The following is a 10,095-nucleotide window of genomic DNA, read 5'->3' as shown; positions in this document are numbered from 1 at the left end:
TTTCTTATCATCACCACCAGAACTCTCACTTTTACGCTTGCCAGCCATTTTAAAGAGAATTAGAAACGAAAATTTTGTCAGTGCACAGCGCGATCACTAACAACAACAACGACGGCCAAACACCAACTGAGCGGGCTACGGCGTGGATGCTGTACACCACGAGGCGGCCCAGCCCACGCTGTCGTACGGGACGGAAACGTTTCGGTACTAGAAAATACGTACAGTAATTTGAAAAATATTTTATACGACTACAGGAAGACCTAAACAAAATTTTTACATGGTCTGAAAAATGACAGATGAAATATACTGTGGACAAATGTAATGTACTAAGCCCAGGAGATGAAAATAGAGAAACTAGATATCAGATGAACAAGTTTGATATAGAGAAATCCAACTGTGAGAAAGATTTATGTGTAATGATAAGTAGGTATCTTAAACTAAGACAACAATGTGCATTTGCTTGAAACGGTTAACAAAGTACATACTGCATAGTGATATCCCCGTTAGCCGCAACAATTGGTGAGCACTTCCGAAAATGAGAGATTTATGGGTAATGAGACGACTCTCAAAGCCAGAAAAAATCCCCCATCCCCGGAATTTTCCGGGTAACGGAAAAATGTTCTCAGAAGTTCCAGAAATTGCACATTACATCATTTCTCGAACCCGGAAAAATATCCCCCACGCCCAGAATTTCTCGGTACTGGAAAATTTTTCTCTGAATTTTCAGAAAATTTACCCGATTTTCATCTTTCAAACCTGGAAAAAAAATCCCTCATCCCCGGAATTTTCCAGGTACTAGGAAAATTTTCTCAGAATTTTCCAGAAAATTGCTCCCAAAGCCAGAAAGTTCCGACTTTGGGAACGATTTTTTTAGAAAATTTCAGTTCCAACTATTGGAGAGTTCCGGTTAAGAGGGATTCCAGCTAATGGAGATATTACTTAGGGGGTCCCCGGGTTATGAACGGGTTCCGTTCTTGAGGACGTCCGTGTCAGAAGGGTATATAAGTTGGAACACACCCTATGTGCACTCTATCATAGCCTAAGTCCTTTCATACATCTTGAATCACTTAATTTAAGAGAAAAGAAGAAATCGAATGACAAAATGCAGTAAAGTAAAGTACGTAAATATTAAAGTTTAACACTTGCATTGAAACATGGGGCTGGCTTGCCTGAAGAGATGAGTAATTATAGGAGTGACAGAGGCTTTGTTGAGACAAAACTGAAGATGGTGATGATGGTGTACAATAGATGTTAACAGGATTGGTTCTGGAGAATCTGGTGAGGTAGAATTAACTGGTCTGGAGTTGCTGGGAGTTGTTCTGTAGATACTGCAGAGGATGGTGGGAGTTGCTTTGTAGATGCTGCAGAGGTTGATGAGACTGGTTTGGGCTACCTTTCGACTTAATTTAAACAAATTTCAAGGTATGGTTAAACTGAAACTTTCTTCTTTTCATCATAAAACTCTTTGTAGCAACACAGGCATTCAGTAATACCTCTATTAACCTTGGTGAATCTTGCTGTGTTGGGATCTTGCTGTTCAAATTTAAACATTCCTTCTTCAATAAGCCTGAAATCTTCTGTCATTTCTTTTGACATGAATTGCATTGGTTCTGGAGTTTCAGCTTCCTCTTACAAAATTAGCTTCTCCAGTTCAATCAGGTCCTCAGTACTTAATTCTTCAGCATGAGACTCAAGCAACTCTGTGACATCATCCTCATGAATATCTAGCTGGAGTTGGTTCCCAAGGTCTACCACTGTCTTTGTCACTTCCCCAACATCATCTTCAAAGCCCCTGAAATCTTGGACAAACTGTGGGCAGAGTTTTTTTCCAAACACCATTCATGTTGGTTTCTTTTACCTCAGCCCATGAATCTGCAATGTTTTTCACAGCATCCAAAATGTTGTAGGACTTCCAAAATTCCTTTAAAGTCCTACCGTCTTTTTGTTCTGTTGTCCTGATAGCTTGAGCAAATGTCCTTCTCAGGTAATATGCTTTAAATGAAGCAATAACTCCCTCGTCCATTGGTTGCTGAACAGATGTTGTGTTTGGAGGTAGGTACAGTCGGGGTCAAAAGTTCACTCCCTTCCAAAATGAAGCAGTGTCGACCCCAAATGAGATGAACCAGCACAACCGCAGCCAGGGAGAGAACTTTTGTCCGCCACTGTACATAACCTTCATGTTTGGATGAACATCATCTAAACCAAGAGAATTTTAGAAGGCATTGACTTTGAAATACTGTACTGCTCCACTTCTGGGACAGAATAATTAAGGTACTGTACCAGTCTTCATAAAGGGACAATGTCACCCAAATTCTTATTAGCTTTCCAGATAACTGGAAGTGCTCCCTTGAAAACACATTTCAAAGCTCTAGGATTTTCTGACTGGTAGACAAGCAAAGGTTTTAGTTTGTACTCCCCAGCAGCATTGTCCCCCAGCATTAAGGTCAATCTCTCCTTGGCAGCTTTATGACCTGGTGCTGTTTTTTTCAGGTTTTGAAAGCTATGTGCGTTCGGGCATCCCTTTCTAAAATAAAACAGTCTCATCAATATTAAAAACTTGCTCAGCACAATAACCTCCATCTTCTATTACAGCTAAAGCAGCAGGAAATTCACTAGCTGCAACTTCATCCACACTAGCTGCTTCACCTTGTACTTTAATATTAGGTAAGTTTGCCCTTGCCTTGAACTGGTTAAACCAACCCCAACTAGCAACAAAATCTTCCGCATCACTTTAACCACCATGTTTAGCCTTCAAGTCAGCGTGCTAGCTTCTCACTTTTTCCTGAATCAAGGATAGACATGAAGGCAGACACTGTTGATTTTGATCTGCAACCCATATCACTGACAATCTTTCCATTTCACTTAACACTCCACTTCTTTGTTTTGTTATCACAGTTAAGTGCATTGTTGTAGATCCTTTAACTTTAACATGATCAAGAAACTTCTGTTTGTCTTTCAAAATTGTTCTGACCATTGAGCGGCTGAAGCCCAATGCCTCACCTATCACTGACGGTGTTACGCCTTTTTCAGAATGTTTAATTACATCAAGTTTCACTTGCATCGTTGTTTTTCTTTTCTTGGATACACTACTATCACTTGCATCAGGTTTGTGTTTTGGGAGCCATGATGAAGGCAGAAAAAGAGTTAATAAGCAAAAAACAACAGTTTGCACTTGATCACACACATTACTGAGATGAGGGTAAGGAGTATACTGACACTACCTCAAGGCGTGTGGCTGGGTGACCCATCACTTCCCACACGCCGCTCCTCCTCCCCTCTACGCCTTGTAAACTAGTGCTACAAACCATTGTATTTATGTCAGATTGTTAAAATGATTGACCTTATGGGACCTCGTTCGTATTGGCGGGTGTTCATAAGTCAGGATGTTCATAAGTCAGGGACCCCATGTAGTTGGGATCATTCAAAGTAGTGTTAGTTACAAGACTAGAGAGGTTATCCAGAAACTATTTCTTGTGCTTGAGGCCTTACTTGGATTTTTCAGTTCAGTTTTGGTCACCGTACTACAGAACGGATATTGAATCCCTAGAAAGCATTCAGTGGAGGATGACAAGACTAATCCCTTGCATTAGGAACCTTGAGTATAGAGACAGATTAAAGCATCTGAATTTACACTCCCTTGAGAGACGTAGAGTGAGGGGCAATATGATCGAGGTGTATAAATGGAAGTCAGGGCTAAACAAATGTGATATAACAAAGGTACTCAAACTATCCAGCCAGGAGCGAACTCTTAGCAATGGTTTTAAATTAGATAAATTTAGATTTAGGTGCGAGATAGATAAACACTGGTCTGGAAATAGAGTACATAGTGGGTAAGTGGAACAACTGAAACCAAACATCATCATTAATTCGAACAAAATGGGTAGTTTCAAATATAAGTTGGACTGATATATGAGCAATAGGGGTTGGGTGTCAATGGGACTGCTCAGTATGGGCCCATAGGCCCACTGCAGTTCCCCCCATTCATATGTTTAGATATTCTTGGCCCTTAAAGGGCAGCCATCATCAGTGGAAATTAGCTGTGGGGATAGCAGCCATTATATCTGGAAGTTTCATGTACCTTATGTTCCACTTTACACATGTGGGGATGGGGGGTAGACCTTGATTAAGGGTTAAGAGAGTAGCACCTGGGATTACCATATATTCCCAGGGATGTATTTAAAGTACACTTGCAATGTGATTGCATTTGCCTGATATTAGAACAGTACTGTACCTATGTACTGTAGCCATATTTTATTTTACTTCACAGAGAGCTGGGAAGATGCAAGAAGTGGAAGGGGTAGGTCTGAAATCCACAGGGTAGTAAGCTTTCTCCTTGATTATATGTTTGGGTTAGTTTTCTCTTTGAGTATAGGTATATACATTTTAAAAATGGAAAAGTTATATTAAAATCTGGACAGAATTTTCAGTGGTTGGGATTTGAATGGAACTTTGAGACTTAAAATCTTCTGGAGGAAGCTCAGCTGTTTTGTAATGTACTGGATTCACTCTTATTTCTTAAGGCAGATGTTTCGATGACAATGTAGAAAGATGGTAAAAAATTTAGTGTTTCCAGTCCAAGTCATGAAGTTGAGTAATTTTTATCTCGAGTTGGAAATCTTCATCACAACTATTTTAAGGCCACTTTACACTTGTGTAATCTTAGTGCTAAATAGACTTTTATATACCTGTACTAAATACTGTATAGAAATATGGTGTTTCCCTTCCCTCATGACTAGAAGATTGCCTTCAAGTGGATGAGGAACAGAAGGCAACTTTCATCACAAAGCCTTGAATGTTTTCCAAACCAGCTTTGTTTGTTTGGACCGAGGTGTCATGCTTTAGAGGGACCTTTAAACCCAGATACAATATCTATGTATAAAAGAGTTTCTTGTTTTCCTGTTTTTCCTTAGAGATAGGGAGAGATATTATTTCTCTCAGAAAACATAAATCTTCATTTCTTTTTTATTTATTCGTGTACCCCTAAAGTCCAGAAAACTGTGAGGGCAAACTTTTTTGGAGTGAGAGTTGTGAACTCTTGGAACAATCTACCAGAAAGTGTTGTGACGGCACGGAGTGTGAGCTCTTTCAAGACCAGACTTGACCAACACTGGAGCAGGCTCAGATACATTCAGGAGCCGGTGCATGCCTAATCCTTGCCAACAGTGCATAACAGAGACGTGACCAATCGCCCAAGCGGCTAACGAGCTGATTAATTGGTGAAGAGGATAAAAGTAAGTAAAAAAAAGTGTGTTGTATCTGAGTACATTGCCTCTGATGGGCCCCTCATGCCTATGAGACCCATTTCAACATTTCATTGTGAAAATCAGATTTTTCATGACAGCTCTGCAAGATGTTCTTTTTTCTCCAATTCCTATAATGTCTCCTCTTTTTGACTAGCATCCCTTGACAAATGGTTGAAAATTGAATCTTCCCCAAACAGGTTAGCCACCGAAAGCTAAGACTACTGTTTACTCTAACAACACCTGCAACTTTGCTGAAAATTTTTTTCGCTGGTTTGGCCATTACAAAGGAAACAGATCACCTTTAGTTATCACTGAGAAACAAGAGTGTTTAAGAGTACTGTACTATTATAATAAGGGTTATCGGAGCAAGCATATATTATTAAAAAGGACAGGGAAACTAAAAATAGAGATAACAGTAAATGAAACAAAAGTATGGTAAGACAAAAAGGTAAGGGAACTGGGAAACTAGAGAACAAACTAAGAAAAACAGAAAACTAGAAACAAATCCAAGGGGCAACCTCAAATCCACACCATTCCTAAATATTCTATCTATTTCACCATCCCATACACAGGTCCACTCAGTTTCACCCCGAGAAACAAAAGCTTAAAAAGCTTTTCAATGAATTCTATCCACAAATTTCTCTTAGACTAGTCTTCAAAGCCCAGAGTTCAATTAATGAATTCTTTAAAACTAAAGACACCAAACCAACACACTTGCAATCCTCAGTTGTTTATCAATTTATGTGTGCTAGCTGTAGGGCAGCATATATACCGGGTAAGTAGAACAAAGAGACACTTGATAACTCTCATTCATGAGCAGTTGGGCCATTGCGTCCGTGTAATGACCACGGTCGTACATGTTAGTTTACGTAAAATCAGATGATTCATATCATGCTCAATAGCCCATAAAACATGTAGCTATAACTTCATTATTGAGTCCCCCATCTGAGACGTCCGTTTTCTCACCGCTTCAGTACGCCTGAGTCCTCCGTTTTCTCTCGTGTACCTCAGACTCTAATATCTCTTAATATCTTACATTATGTTCAGAGTTTTGAAATTAAAAGTCTCATGTGCCAAGTAAGAAATAACGTAAGATGTAATCTGTCTCGTTGTCATGCGTCTTCCTTGCCTGGTGTATGTGATTATTTGTATTTGAGTTTAGACTTTTCTGATGCTCTCTCATCGTAGCTCAGGGACGGTGTGCATTGTAGCTGATACCCGCAGCTACCAGGGAGCAGTAGCTGCCTACTAGCAAGATGTCCAAGGCAGGATTTCTTTAATTCAGTGAGATTAAAACCAGGGAGTAACGCATCCTGGGAGCTAACCCCGGAGGAGTGGGCTCATCTGGCACCGCTTGCTGGAGTTTAACTACGCTACAGCTGACCACATGCGTTTGAAAATCAATGATGTGAGCCTGGTGTACTACTCTCGATTATATGTGCAAAGTAGCGTTCTTGTACCTGTACATGATTAGGTATAATTAGCAGAAAAATAATTGTCCCAGGTGGAGTGTGGAAACCATAAATATTGCTATTACCAGTATTAGAGTTTGTTATAGTTGTGAGCAAACCATCAATGTGTACTCCCAACTGAGATGCTGGTACGTACATGTTTCCATGTTATTCATTCAGTAATAACATGATGTTATAAGAAATGTCTTAGTATCACTGTGCTATTGCAAGTGTGTAAAGTGACCATCTTTATTGTCAATGATCTATCATAATACCCCTAAGGAGGTATAAGTTGAATGTTAATTGAAGATCTATTTTGTTAATTATAAGGTAAGACCCAGTGGTCTATTCTTGTCCGGGTGTTGCAGTAAAGTAATCAATGATTGAACCTAGTTTTTTGTTGTGGATAAAGGTTCAAATTGTGACTTGATTTTAATAAATATTGATTTAGTAGAATGTGAGTATCACCGCTCCTTTCTTTCTAACAATTGGTTCTCAGAAAAAACAAACACTAACCCACGTGCCGAAGCTCGTCTACCACGCAACCTAATACTTTTAATGATACCAGTTATATTCTAAATAAAACCCTGGATGGTGGCAGTCTACCGTTTAAGTATAGTAATTATACTAATAGGTGTTGCAAAAGAATGATATGGTTTTCCCAGGTTAGGCGCGGGTCGGGTAGTGTTGCGTCTCTGTCACAAAGCGCGTTCGGCATTCCGGACTTCGTTGTTGAGCGGCAGAAATTGGACAGTGGTTACATATGATCGTGAAGATCGTCTTAGTGATGTGAAAGAGTAAATCGATGTAGGATTTTTAATGCTAGACGCGATTGTATTTTTGAAAACTCAATCTCCACCAAGTTGGAGATACAGCCCAGGTCAAGACGCCTACAACTAGTTGAGACTGAATGTGAGAAGGACCTAGGTGTGTATGTAGACAATGAGCTAAAGTTCTCGGGCCATTGCGAGAAGAAGGTAAATCAGGCAAATAAATTATTGGGTCTTATAAGAAGGTCGTTCACATATTTAGACGGTCCGTCCCTCGTAACGATCTTCACGAGTGAAGTGCTTCACCATCTGGAATACTGTCACCCCGTCTGGTCCCCGAGATATGCTAGGGACTGTCAGTTGGTTGAAAATGTTCAAAGGAGGGCCACCAGACTGGTACCTGCACTTCGGCACCTCAGCTACCCTGAGAGATTGCAGCGCCTGAACTTGCTTAGCTTATACTACATACGGGCAAGGGGTGACCTAGTTGAGGTGTATAAGCATCTCAGGGGGCACTACTCAGTCGGGTGTCCTTACTTGGAGCTGGCGAACGCTCGCCCCCACAAGGGGTCACAGCTCAAGATTGAAGAAGCCACAAGTCCAGAAAACTGTGAGGGCAAACTTTTTCGGAGTGAGGATTGTAAACTCTTGGAATAATCTACCAGAAAGTGTTGTGACGGCACCGAGTATGAGCTCTTTCAAGATCAGACTTGACCAACACTGGAACGGGTTCAGGTACATTCAGGAGCCTGTGCATGCCCAGCACTTGCCAACAGTGCGTGACAGAGACGTGACCGATCGCCGGGCGGCTGGCGAGCCGATCTTTTGGTGAAGAGGATAAAAGAAAAGGAAAAGTAATCAGAGACGTGACCGATCGCCCAAGCGGCTAACGAGCCGATCAGTGGTGAAGAGGATAAAAGTAAAAGTACAACCACGAAATCACTGCCATATGACAAAGCTTTTATTTTATGTTTTTACAGAGTTGTGGTCACGGCTGTGATAAAGGCTAACCAGGGAGTGTAGTACTGTGCCTTTAGTTAAATCAGTTCATAGTGTCATCAGTGACTGCAGAAGAATTTGTAATTAACTTAAAGTGAATACAAATTGACAAGCAAGCTGGAAAGGCACCACTGCCAGCTGAAACCAATTTGTGTTATAGGTGCCACAGAGACTTTAAATTTTATTTTGTTTGTGTGCTTTCTCAAGGACTGAAACTGTGCCTACAATACACCATTCACAGGGAGATACAGTGTACACAGTGATAGCACAATATACTGCCAGATGTGGGATCACTAATTCTAAGGGGGATAACTTAACTATAGTCTTAATTTTAAAGGTTGCTGCCACCAGACCCCCTCTGGGCAGTATGTAGCTCGTTAGGTATCGGGCAGAGTGGACTAGGCATTGGGTTAGGTTTTTCATTGACCAGATCGATAAGGGGAAAGAAGGGTGAAACCATAACATGTCTTAACTAATTTATTCCTTATAAAACATACTGTCACAAAAAAAACAAGTGAGTTGGCCTTCCTCAGAAGAACAACGAGGATTTTGGATATCCTTCTTACAATATCACTCAACACGTCGGACTGCTCCACCTGTATGGAATATAGCACCTTAGGTCATCATACATAGTAACACCATCTCACCTCCCTGTAGCACCAGCTCAACACACCTGTTACACTCCACACCTGCAAGTATGGGACTCCTTGTAATTTCTAGGTATATATAACAAGCACCTCGTTCGCACACCGCCCTCGGTGGGTAGACACGAGGGCTACACCAAGAGACATACCAGTACCATTTCTACACCTGGTATTATAGGTTGCTCCAAGTAACAACCGCGGAGTTTCTCACGTTCTCCTTATTTGTTCCTACTCATTTGGGGTGGTGTGCTGGGAATCCACAGGTTCACAGTGGACTGGCATAGCTGGGAGTAGTCACCACCTGGTGGGACGCTGACAGGGATAATGGCCGCCGCCCAGCAAGGCACTCCGACCGCATGGGACCTGAGATGACGGTAGAACGGAGGATACTGGCCTGAGATTCTACAAGCGCGGTGGATTTGAATGTTATGTAGCGTAATATGAATTAAAGGGGTTTTTTAGGAATGACAATGATGTGCGCAGTACATAGCCTTCCCCTTCCAAAGATTCATATTATGAGGAATAATATGCCAAAGCAACAATGCTGTAAAGTACATACATTTTACAAAATCCTAACAGTTCGTGATTACAGTACCTTGATACACCAAACAAAACATAAGGAGACTTAACGTTTCCCATGAGTATGTACTCCGTACATCATGTCAGAGACCCGACACATTACAGAGGGGAGCAAACACCCAAGCCACTAGACCTCATCATAACAAACGAGGAGGGTATGGTGGCCAAACTGGAACACCTTGCCACAGTTGGCACCAGTCACCATATAGTGTTGTCATTCAGATTTAACTGTTACTTAGTTCAAGGCCAAGGTGCAAATATTACAGGGGAAATTACAACGGGATGAGGGGTATCCACTGGCCTGACTCATTTAGGCACAAGAACACAGACACTACGCTGAATATCATAACTAGTAAAGTGACCCATTTGATCAATAAATATATGCCCAAGACCAAACCCAGTGCCTCTA

The 10,095-nt window shown here is 41.1% G+C and overlaps 1 long non-coding RNA gene across 1 annotated transcript; it reads left to right on the top strand.

Annotated features, from left to right (window-relative positions):
- The first annotated feature begins 203 nt into the window (after nucleotides 1-203).
- On the top strand, nucleotides 204-4,884 carry LOC121862375. The gene is made up of 2 exons (XR_006088219.1): nucleotides 204-2,664; nucleotides 4,268-4,884. It is a non-coding gene; the product is annotated as an uncharacterized LOC121862375 (long non-coding RNA).
- The last annotated feature ends 5,211 nt before the right edge of the window (nucleotides 4,885-10,095 follow it).

The sequence above is a fragment of the Homarus americanus genome, unplaced genomic scaffold (genome assembly GCF_018991925.1).
Source record: "Homarus americanus isolate GMGI-L3 unplaced genomic scaffold, GMGI_Hamer_2.0 scaffold31037, whole genome shotgun sequence".
In the NCBI taxonomy this organism is placed as follows: Eukaryota; Metazoa; Arthropoda; class Malacostraca; order Decapoda; family Nephropidae; genus Homarus; species Homarus americanus.
The sequence above is the reverse complement of the archived record's forward strand: the minus strand, read 5'-3'. Positions and strand labels throughout refer to the sequence as shown.